At 33.7% G+C, this 10885-nt stretch overlaps 1 non-coding gene across 1 annotated transcript; it reads right to left on the bottom strand.

Annotated features, from left to right (window-relative positions):
* Positions 1–7334: 7334 nt before the first annotated feature.
* On the bottom strand, positions 7335–7442 carry LOC128776635 (U6 spliceosomal RNA). The gene has a single exon (XR_008421799.1). It is a non-coding gene; the product is annotated as a U6 spliceosomal RNA (small nuclear RNA).
* Positions 7443–10885: the final 3443 nt, after the last annotated feature.

Here is a 10885-nt window from a genome sequence, read left to right as displayed (position 1 = left end):
TATCTTAGAGGAAAATCTTTCAATGTTTCACCATTTTGATACTAGCTGTGGGTTTTTCACATATGGTGTTTATTATGTTGAGATATGTTTCTTCTATAACCAAGTTGTTGAAGGTTTTATTATGAATAAATTTTGTATTTGTCAAATGCTTTTTTTTTGCATCTATGAAGATAATATGATTTTTATCTTTTATCCTTTTAATGTGGTATATCTCATTTATTGACTTGTGTATCTTGGGCCATCCTTGCTTCCCAGGTATTAATCTTACTTGATCATGGCATATGATTCTTTTAATACACTGTTTAATTAGGTTTTCTAATACTGTGTTAAGATTTTTACATCTAGGGGTGCCTAGGTGGCTCCATTGCTTATGTGTCCAACTCTTGAATTTGGCACAGGTCATGATCCCAGTATCATGGGATCAGCTACGTGTCAGGCTCCACACTGAGTGTGGGGCCTGCATGAGATTCTCTCTCTCTCTCTCTCTCTCTCTCTCTCTCTCTCTCTCTCTCTCCCCCCCCTTCTGCCCCTCTCTCCCAGGTGTGCTCTCTTTCTCTATCCCTCTAAAATAAATACAATGAAAAAGTTTTTTAGTGAAATTACTTTAAAAAAGGAATTTTTGCATCTATATTGATCAAGGATATTGGTCTGTAGTTTTCTTTTCTTCCAGTGTCCTTATCTAACATGGTATCAGGGTAAGTCTAGCCTCATAAAATGAGTTTTGGAATGTTCCCTACCCTTACATTTTGAAAGAGCTTGAGAAGAATTGGCATTAGCTCTTCTTTAAAGGTTTGGTAGAATTTACTAGTAAAACCATCTGGTCTGGGTTTTTCCTTGTTAGGAGGCTTTTAATTAATGACCCAATGTTTTTATTTGCCATTGCATTTCTATACACTAACAACAAACAATTGGAAAGGGAAATTTAAAAACCAGTTCCATTTATAATAATATGAAAAACAGTAGAATACATATAAGTAAATTTAGCCAAGGGAGTAAAAGATCTATACAATGAAAACCAGAAGATTCTGATGAAACAAATTGAAGGAGACACTAACAAATGGAAAGATATCCCATGTAAATGGATTGGAAAAATTAATATTGTTAAAATATCCATACTACCCAAACAGATCAGTGTAGTACCTATCAGAATTTAAATGGAATTTTTCACAGAAATAAAAAATAATCCTAAAATTTGTATGGAACCACAAAAGACCCTGAATGGACAAAAAAAAGTTTTGAGAAAGAAAAACAAAGCTAGTGACATCATATTTCCTGACTTCCATATTTCCATATTTTCCTGAACTATACTACAAAGCTATAGTAGTCAAAACAGTATGGTACTGGCATAAAATATACAAATAGACCAATGGAACAGAATGAAGAGCCCAAAAATAAACCGTTGTATATAGTCACCAATATTTGACAAGAGAGCCAAGAATAATAATGGGGAAAAGAACAGTATCTTCAATAAATAGTATTGGGAAAACTAGATAACCACATACAGAAAAATTAAATTGGACCTTTATTTTATACCAATCACAAAAATTAACTTGAAATTGATTAAAGGCTTAAGCATAAGATCTGAAACCATAAAACTCTTAGGGAAAAAGCTTCATGGCATTGGTCTTGGTAACAATTTTTTTGGATATGACAGAGAAAGCACAAGCAACAAAAGCGAAAAATAAACCAATGAACTACATTAAACTAAGAAACCCTACTCAGCCGAAGAAACAATCAACAAGATGAAAAGGCAACCTATGGAACAGGAGGAAATATTTGCAAACAATGTATCTGATAATGATTAATATCTAAAATATATAAAGAACTCAAAAACTTAAAAACAAAACAAAATGAAAAGAACCCAAACAATCCTATTTAGAAGTCAGAAAAATAAAAAAGACAAGAGATAACAAGTGTTCGTGAGGATGTGGAGAAAAGGGAACCTTTGTGCACTGTTAGTAGGAATGTAAATTGGCATAGTTAATGTGGAAAACAGTGTGAAGATTTCTCAAAAAATTAAAAATAGAACTACCATATGATCCAGCAATCCCACTTCTGGGTATATATCCAAAAGAAATAAAAACAAGATATCAAAAATGTATCTTTGTTCTTATATTTATTATTGCATTATTCACAATAGCCATGATATGAAAACAACCCAAGTGTTTGTCACAGATGAGTGGATAAAGTACACATTGTATATATGTAAATACAATGAGATATTATTCAGCTATGGGAAAAAAGGAAATTCTGCCATTTGCAACCACATGGAACTTGATGGTATTATGCTAAATGAAATAAATCAGAGAAAGACAAATACTGTATTATATCACTTATATGTGGAATATTGAAATGGTCAACTCATAGAAACAGAATAGAATGGTAGTTACCAGTGATGGTTGTGGGGAGTGGGGAATGGGGAGATGTTGGTTAAAGGGTGCACACTTGTGTTAGAAGATGAATAAGTTCTGGAGATCTAATGTACAGAATTGTGTTTATAGTTAACATTCTGTTATAATATACTCAAAAGTTGCCATGAGACTAAATCTTAAATGTTCTCACCATAAAAATAAGATGATAATTATATAATGTGAGGGAGGTGTTAGCCAACACTAGGGTGCTAATCATATTACAATATATAAATGTGTCGTAGACTCTGGGTCTGGAGTTCTCTCTTTTCCAGCAAGAGAGCAGACAGGATTAAAATGCAAGAGAGGGAGGAGACAAGAGCCCTGTGTAAGAGTCCTTGCTCCTTTTGTATTAGGATGAGAAGGCTTACAAGCATGATGGACATGCACAAAGAGACAATGAGGCCATGAACATTAACTCCTGGGCTTGGGGGAAAGGGGGTCTTGAAGATATGTGGTGTTGGGGGTTTGAGTCAATACAAAACAAAATTTTGGCGCTGGGCAGAAGGTTGCTTACAGCAGACATGAGGTGCCACCTCTGTTTGCCTAAACTTGCCTAAGGACAAGAAAGACAGAGCATGCTACCTCAGGGTCAACAAGTCACCTTTCTTTTGCTAATTAGCTCTCCTCTGGGCAACTAGCTCTGTTGAGATCTAAAGTCCTGTTTTCCTGTTTTTGTCCTTCCTTCCTGTGAAAGCAGCTTTCTGCTATTGTACTAAATTGGAGGGCATTTCTGCCCTGAATACCTAATCTCATTTACCCACTCTTTGGTGTGTTCATCCTGGTTCTTTCTAATTCTTTATGCCTTGTTAACCCAGAGGTGCAAGTTCAGGGAATTCCTAAGCTTATTCCCCACATAAGTATATCAAATCAACCCATTGTATTCCTTAAACTTACACAATATTATGTATCAGCTACATCTCAATAATTAAAAAAAAAAAAAAAAAAGAGTAATTTAAAATATTGTTTGGCCTAACTGGAAAGGTCTTTTATGTCAAGCAACTTGTTAAGTAAAATGTTTTGAAGGTTAAAACATATAAACACATGCAAAACACTTAGAAGAGCCTGCCATCTGCTAAAGATCTAAACTTTAGAATGATAACGCTAGAGTAAAGACTAAATTGAAAAGTCATAGACATTGGAGGCAATTAACATTGAAAATGTAAGTGTGATAATTTAGTCAAGTGATGAGCTGGTGTAGCTAAGGCAGTGCCATTGGAATGGAGGAAAGAAGGATATATTAAAATCTTGGTGACCATTAAATGTAGTAAAGCAAAAAAGTAGTTAAAGGTGGTCCAAATTCTCTGAAGTTGTGTATCTGGATATGTATAATGATATCAGAGAAAAGTATAGGTAATAAAGAATAGGATGGAGAAGTAAAGTGTTTCAATTTTGATATGCTGAGTTCAAGTATTTTTGGAATAACCAGCTATTAGTCTATTAGGATATAGCAAGTGACTGGGGAAAAAAAAAGGCATCAGGAGAAAAGCCAGGGTTATTTATACATTGCAAATGATTGATGATTGTGCTAGATTACTCTCCTTTTCTTCAAAATCCATAGGCCTAATTATTGTCATTGTATCCACAGATTTCTATTAATCCATTGGCTGTTTGCATAAAATTTAACAACTAGTATTGACAGAGAATGAGCGAAGGAAAGGTATACATAGATTGTGGGAATGGTCAAGGGATAACAATAGATATATGAAAAGAAAAATGTACACCCAGAGTTAAAGGAGAGAGACATACAGAGAAGAATCATGAAGAAGACATCAAGACCAAAGAGAATGAATATAGATAAAAGAAACCACAGAAAACTAGATACAAAATAGATCCTCAAGTGAACACTAAATACAATAATTACATTTTAGTATATCACATTGTCACTTTTGCAATAGTGATTAGCTATTTAATTATTGCTCATAGCTCTTTAACTGTTAATGTGAAGACTTAGAAATATTATGCTGAAGAATGTAAAAAAAGAAAGATCTTATAGGTACAATATCAGTGATAAAAGTATTTCATCACTCTAATGGTTAAATTAAACAGAACATTTAATTTAATTAGTAGCTAACATGATTAGGATTGGGTTTATACACACAAAATTATTTTGATCCACCTCAACCATATAACTATACAAGGATTGTAATCTGGCTGTATGGGAAGAAAACCAGGGTGACAAATAATTTTAGTTGCATAAAAAAAAACCAATATGATATTAGTTTAATAGTAAACTATTTGATATTGAAACCGCATACCATATGCCACACATATACCACATTCATTCACCATGATAGAAAACTCAGACTGTTTGACTAAGTGAATTGAACTGCTTTAATATTTTAATGATTATTTTTCCAATGTAAATGCACAGTTCATGTTATCTATTTGGAGTGGAACACATAATTTTCTAAATAATAACTAATTAATAGAAACTAATTTATTGTAAATTCTAAATAGATGAAGCAGATATATTTTTCAGTAATAATGGAGTACTGTGCTGATATAATTAAGATTTTTGATGACTGACAGAATTCAGACACTCCCTTGCCATTATTAACGTTGTTTTCATTTTCTGAAGCCTACTATGCATTATTCATATGGGAAATTAGTGAATAGCACAAATGGACATTTTAACCGCAGCCAAAACTCAGGATTTGCGACTTACAATGTGATAGCTGTTCTGAGTCCATAATCCATTTACCCTCAGGAGCCAAAGAATAGCCTTAATACTGTATTTAAGCCACTTTGTTTATAGTTTTACAAATATTTAAGAAGATAACCATTTTTCCATTTAAAACCACAAAGAAGGACATGATAATTAATGATTGTAGTTCAGCATGGGGAGGTTGGTGAGTATTATTATTAGGATCGAATGGATTAAAGAATTTAAGCAGGACTTTACTATGCTCACATGAACAATGGTGTTTTATACTTTCTTCACGCCTTACTTTGGTTTACAACTGAGTGCATTTAACCACCTATAGTCTTTTATGAAATAAGATGAGGTATTAATAAACATAAAAAATAAAAAAACTTCATTAATACAGAAATATACTTTGTTTCTTTTTAGGAAGATTAAGATTATGGATGGATTATGAAACATAAACCAATTATGACTTCAGCTGAAACTTCTAATTATTAAAACTGTCCTAGTTTTCAGTGATACTTTCAACAGATTTCTTTTTTGTGTCTTTGTAGTTGCTGTTTAGAAACAAAAACACTGAAAGTGCCAGCTTCCTGTGTATTAATAAATTAGACAGATACAAAACAAATAAACTTTATGTAAAAAAAAAAATGTAAAGGAAGTCAACAATGGCCAAGATAGATATATCAATAACTAAGGGGGCTATCAGTAGCCAACTATCAGCTATCAGGCACTCAACCAACTGAGCCACCTAGGCACCCCTAAAAAATTTTTAATGTTTATTTATGTTTGAGAGAAGGAGACAGAGCATGAAAAGAAAGCATGAGCTCCAGGCTCCTCGCTGTCAGTACAGAGCACTACAGGGGGCTCGAACTCATGAACTGTGACATCATGACCTGAACGGAAATCTGACGCTTAACTGACTGAGCCATCCAGGCGCCCCAGAACTCTACAGTTTTTAAATCAAGGCTGGCTTAAACAGAGATAGCCTAAATACCAATTATGTCAAATCGTGGTCAAGTAAAGTTGTGGTACTTCCAAATTCCTAAAATTCCTAAAAGCACATACAGATAATCACAAATTGAGCAGACTAAATAGATTTTGGACACCTACCATTTCTCTCTGCATTTGTATACCTTCAGTATCTTGTGAGATTATTGAATAATAAATACCGAACTATCAACCAGGGTCCAGCATATTGAATAGCATAATAACATGAAAATAAAGCACCAGGATGATGTCTGGAATCATTTGGTTTGTAATCTTAGGCCCTGGATTACTTTGTTGGTACAGGTCCCTGAGTGAATTCATCAGTATTACTGAACAATTATATATATGGAGGACATATGCAAATGGTAAATGATGAAAAAAACATTATTAAAATGATTAATAAATTATTCAAGACATTTGTTATATTTACTTACTCTTTATGTGCCCTTACTATGTTGAGAGCTTAGTTCATGTCAGTTCTATGAAAGGACTGTTTTGGTAGTTTTATGTGCTATCTCTCAGGAGTTGACACCACGCTTATGGCCCTGAGGTATGCCAGGGTGTGTGTGCATCTGAGGAGACAGCCTTTTCCTCAGCACTCTGTTTGCCTCCTTTAGTCAGGAATATGTAGGCCTCAGTGAATGGACACTGTGTGTTCTATTATAGGGCAAATTTGGGGGCCTAAAAATACTTTATTTTTATAGTCTTTTTTCAGGTCACATAGGCAATCAGAGAGTCACTAACATTTACTTTAAAAATCAGTTTGCAGCATTTATGTGATTTATACATAATCTACAAATAAGAACCTATGTTCTTTTTATTCATCTAGCTTGTCCCTCTGTAAGTAACCCAGCTTACAAAAGATATTAATCTTTCTATCCTTAATGTATGGGTCTCCTGACAGATTTTAGCAATACCATGCAAGTCTTTATTTTTTTTTTCCCTCTCACACACAACATAAAGCTATTTGCTGCTTTGAATTATACAAATAAATTGAAAGTCGGTAAGGCCCATGGAATGTTGACTCTGGTTCTTGATCTGATGAACTATCAGCCCTTCTTAGGGCCAAATGCTTTAAAGTAACCATCTAAATATTTACTCACATGGAAAGAAATGTCTATTTTGAGAAGCTTAGTGCCGATTATAATAGCAGAGCAGTCATACTCAGGCATTTAAGATAAACATTGTTTTTGTTTTGTTTTGTTTTATTCTTAATATATTTATTTATTTTATTTATTTATTTATTTTTTTAATATATGAAATTTATTGTCAAATTGGTTTCCATACAAAAAAATATGGAACGCTTCACGAATTTGCGTGTCATCCTTGCGCAGGGGCCATGCTAATCTTCTCTGTATCGTTCCAATTTTTAGTATATGTGCTGCCGAAGCGAGCACAAACATTGTTTTTGATAATGGATAAAAAAATACTTCTGATGATATTTATTTTATTTTATGCTTGCTATGTGGAAGGGCCAGTGCTAAATGTGGAGTAATAAATATAACATGATCTGGCCATTGTAATATGTTTTACAATATTGTGGTGTTATTTAATGTCTCTATTTATAAACCTGTAAGTAGAAACCATTTAAACAGAGAGGCGGTGGTAAGAAAAATGATCTTAAACAAACTTTAAGAAATACTTAGTGGTTGTTACATTTGACTATGTTTTATTTTTATCATGGATTGTAGTACTTTATTGAGAATGTTTAACATTTAGAAAATGATAAAATAGATGGGAAAGAGTTAATTTATTTTGGAATTAATGCTTTGATAATATTTGAGTTGGAAGTAAAGTTTATCTCTGACTTGGCCCTTAATTCTTGACTGGTGGTAAGAGTGGACTTGGGTCTTTCATAAATGACTGATAGCATAGGAGAAGAGATCATTTTGAGAAGTATTCAAGAGACAGACCTTTCTGAGTGTAGTTGAGGTCAGATTGTAAGAAACAACAAGCAAGTAATATATACGGTATACAAAAAGAATACAAGAAGTGGTGAATCGGTTGCCTAAAAACAGTGGCTCTAGTCATATCAACAATTTCAAGAGTCAATAAACAATGTTTTTAGTGATCAGTTTATAAGTGCCCAGAATTTCTCAGAACTAAAATTTAAGCATTATGTAATATCTCATATTAATGACTATTAAAACCTGTCCAATAATCTTACTAAATATAATCTCATTTTACTGTCCATATTTAGTATTTATTATATAAACCACCTTTTCATGCAAATAATTTTATTGAGTGACAAATCTATGCTAGTTATACTCTGGCATGTTAGAAATTCATGATAAGGAACCAAACAGAGACCTTTCTACAGAAAATATTCTGAGAAATTTAAGTTTGATATGGTGAGATTTTCCAGTGGAGTTGACAAAGGAGTTTCTGGAGTAAGGATATGATGAATTTGCACTAGGTGTTTACATTTGGGTAGAATTAGTTGTGAAGAAAAAAGAGATAGAAAAACAGTAATATTCCAAAGTAACTCTCACATTTGGATAGAGAAGGAAGAGTAATTCAAACATATCTGAGAAGGAGCATCAGGTAATTGGACAAAAATCAGGATATATATTGTCGACATTCATTCAAAAGAGAAATATCTTTCTAGTAGGAAAGAGGATTTAATCCTGTTTGTTGTGGCTGAGAGGTAAATAACAAGCATCTAGAAAAGTTGAGAAGAGAGAATTGAAGGATGACTGAGTGAATAGAAAGGAGATTTCAGGAATAAGAGGAAAGGGTTTTGAGGAGAATTCAGAAGTAAAAGATAAGGGTTTTGAGAAGACTGCTTATGAAGAGGAATAGCAAAAATGGGCTGTGGTTGAAGAATGATGTGGGGGGAAGGCAGATTTTTGATGTTTTTATATTTTGCTTTGTTTGAAGGATGAAAGACACAAGAGCATTTTCTGAACTGCGAGTGATGATACAATGGAAGTAGAGAGTCTGATGATTCCATGCAGTGATGGGTTAGCTGAAGAGGAAAAGTCCTTGCAAAAATAAAAGGGCATGACATCCAGTATACATTTGTAGTGACTAAGTTTTCATGGAACAAGGACAAATCTCCTCACTGAACTAGGAGAAGAGAATGAGAGGAAGAATACAGATTGCTTCTGCTTGTTCAAGGCAGTGTGATAACTCCTGGGATGAAAGGGAAGTGTCGAAAAGGGGAAAAAGGATTTGAGAAGAGAAAGTGATATGAGGCATTCCCTTGGGGAATGTAAGAGTGAATTTGCAGCGTACCAAAGAAGTAGAGTAAATTGTGGAGCCAGCCAAAGTTGGTCTCATTTTGTAGAACGTGAATTGAAATAGATCCCATCTGCCAGTTGGTCATTTATCCCATTGATGCTCAGCACCTACCTCCTCGCTTCTACCACCATGGGAAGTAGGAAGGGGAGAGAGGGAAAAGAAACATGAGAGGATTTTTTTTTTTCTTTTCTTTTTCCGAAAGAGAATTTATACACCATGGATATATTAGTTTCTTGGCTTGCCGTAACAAATTGCCACAAAACTGGGTAGATTAAAACAAGAGAAATGTTTTCTCACAGATCTGGAAACAGCAATATGAATTCAAGGTATCAGCCAGGCCATGTTGCCTCTGAAGGCTCTAGGGAACAATCTTTTCAATGTCTGGTAGCCCCAGATGTTCCCTGATTTGTGGCAGCATAATGTCAATCTGTCTCCTTCACAGGGCACCCTTCTTCCTGTGTATCTCTCTGTCAGAATCTCCCTTTCCTTTCTCCTTGGAAGATTCCAGTGATTGGATTTAGGGACCCCTAACTCCAAGATGACTATCTGCAGATCCATAACTAAATATATCTACTTTGTCTTCTATCTTCCATGAGTTTATTAAAATGATTCTTTTCCTCCCCAGCCTCTTTCTTCTATTATTCTGTCATTGTTTGAGTTTATTCCTTTCTGAACTTATATACTTTAATTGTAGTGTGGTTTCCCAGTGGATGACAGACTCAAACATCTATAACTAATCTTTCACTTGGGAAGTTAAAAAGTGTTTTGGCTATTTTTGAAGACTGTGTTCCTGTTTTGATATAGGAATTGCCTTTTGCTTGCACTATTTTGCTCTTTATTTTCCACTATGAAAAATGAGCAAATTAGTTTACTAATACTTCCTTATACTTCTTCAAGTTCTCTTTTCCCAATATTTATTTACTAACAACTATTAACACTTAATATTAATTATTATTACTATTTTTAGTGCTTCTCATGTTCCCTTTACAAAATTATTCCAAGACTACCTCTTGTTTGTTAACTTTCTTAATTTTAGATACTTTTTATGGCCGCAAATCTCAGCAAGAAAAGTGTAGAAAAATATGCACTAACATGTCATCTTATTTCCATTCTCTGTCTGATTTGTGTTTATTATATTACTACACTTGATAGTCAATGTCTTAATATTCTTATCATGGTTTTCATGATTGATTAATTTTATACATTTTATAGGTTTAATGGCTACAACCAGTCATTTTACTATGGCTTAGAGAGAATTACTTTTAAATTAGCTGAATTTGAAATTTTTAATGCAAATATACGGGGTCATCAGAGAGAAAAAACAGAGGAAGTTATAACTCAAGTAGAAATATTGATCTTTAGTAAGATCAGGGATGGATCTTCCATTATTGTAGGAGTGAAGTATGAACGGAGTAAGAATACAAATATTTCTGGGGACTTATGGAAAAAGGTTGAAGGAGAGAGCCCATGTAATGCCATCTTAAAAATAGTGACAATGATACCACTGTATGCTGAACTGAGGGGAAATTTGTGAACTCAGAATCTGAGAATAAACAGAGAATGTGTAAAATTGAGAATAAACATTAAGTAATTTTGT

Source organism: Panthera pardus, unplaced genomic scaffold, assembly GCF_024362965.1.
Source record: "Panthera pardus isolate Hobbes unplaced genomic scaffold, ASM2436296v1 HiC_scaffold_1, whole genome shotgun sequence".
In the NCBI taxonomy this organism is placed as follows: Eukaryota; Metazoa; Chordata; class Mammalia; order Carnivora; family Felidae; genus Panthera; species Panthera pardus.
This window is presented reverse-complemented; position numbering and strand designations above follow the sequence as displayed.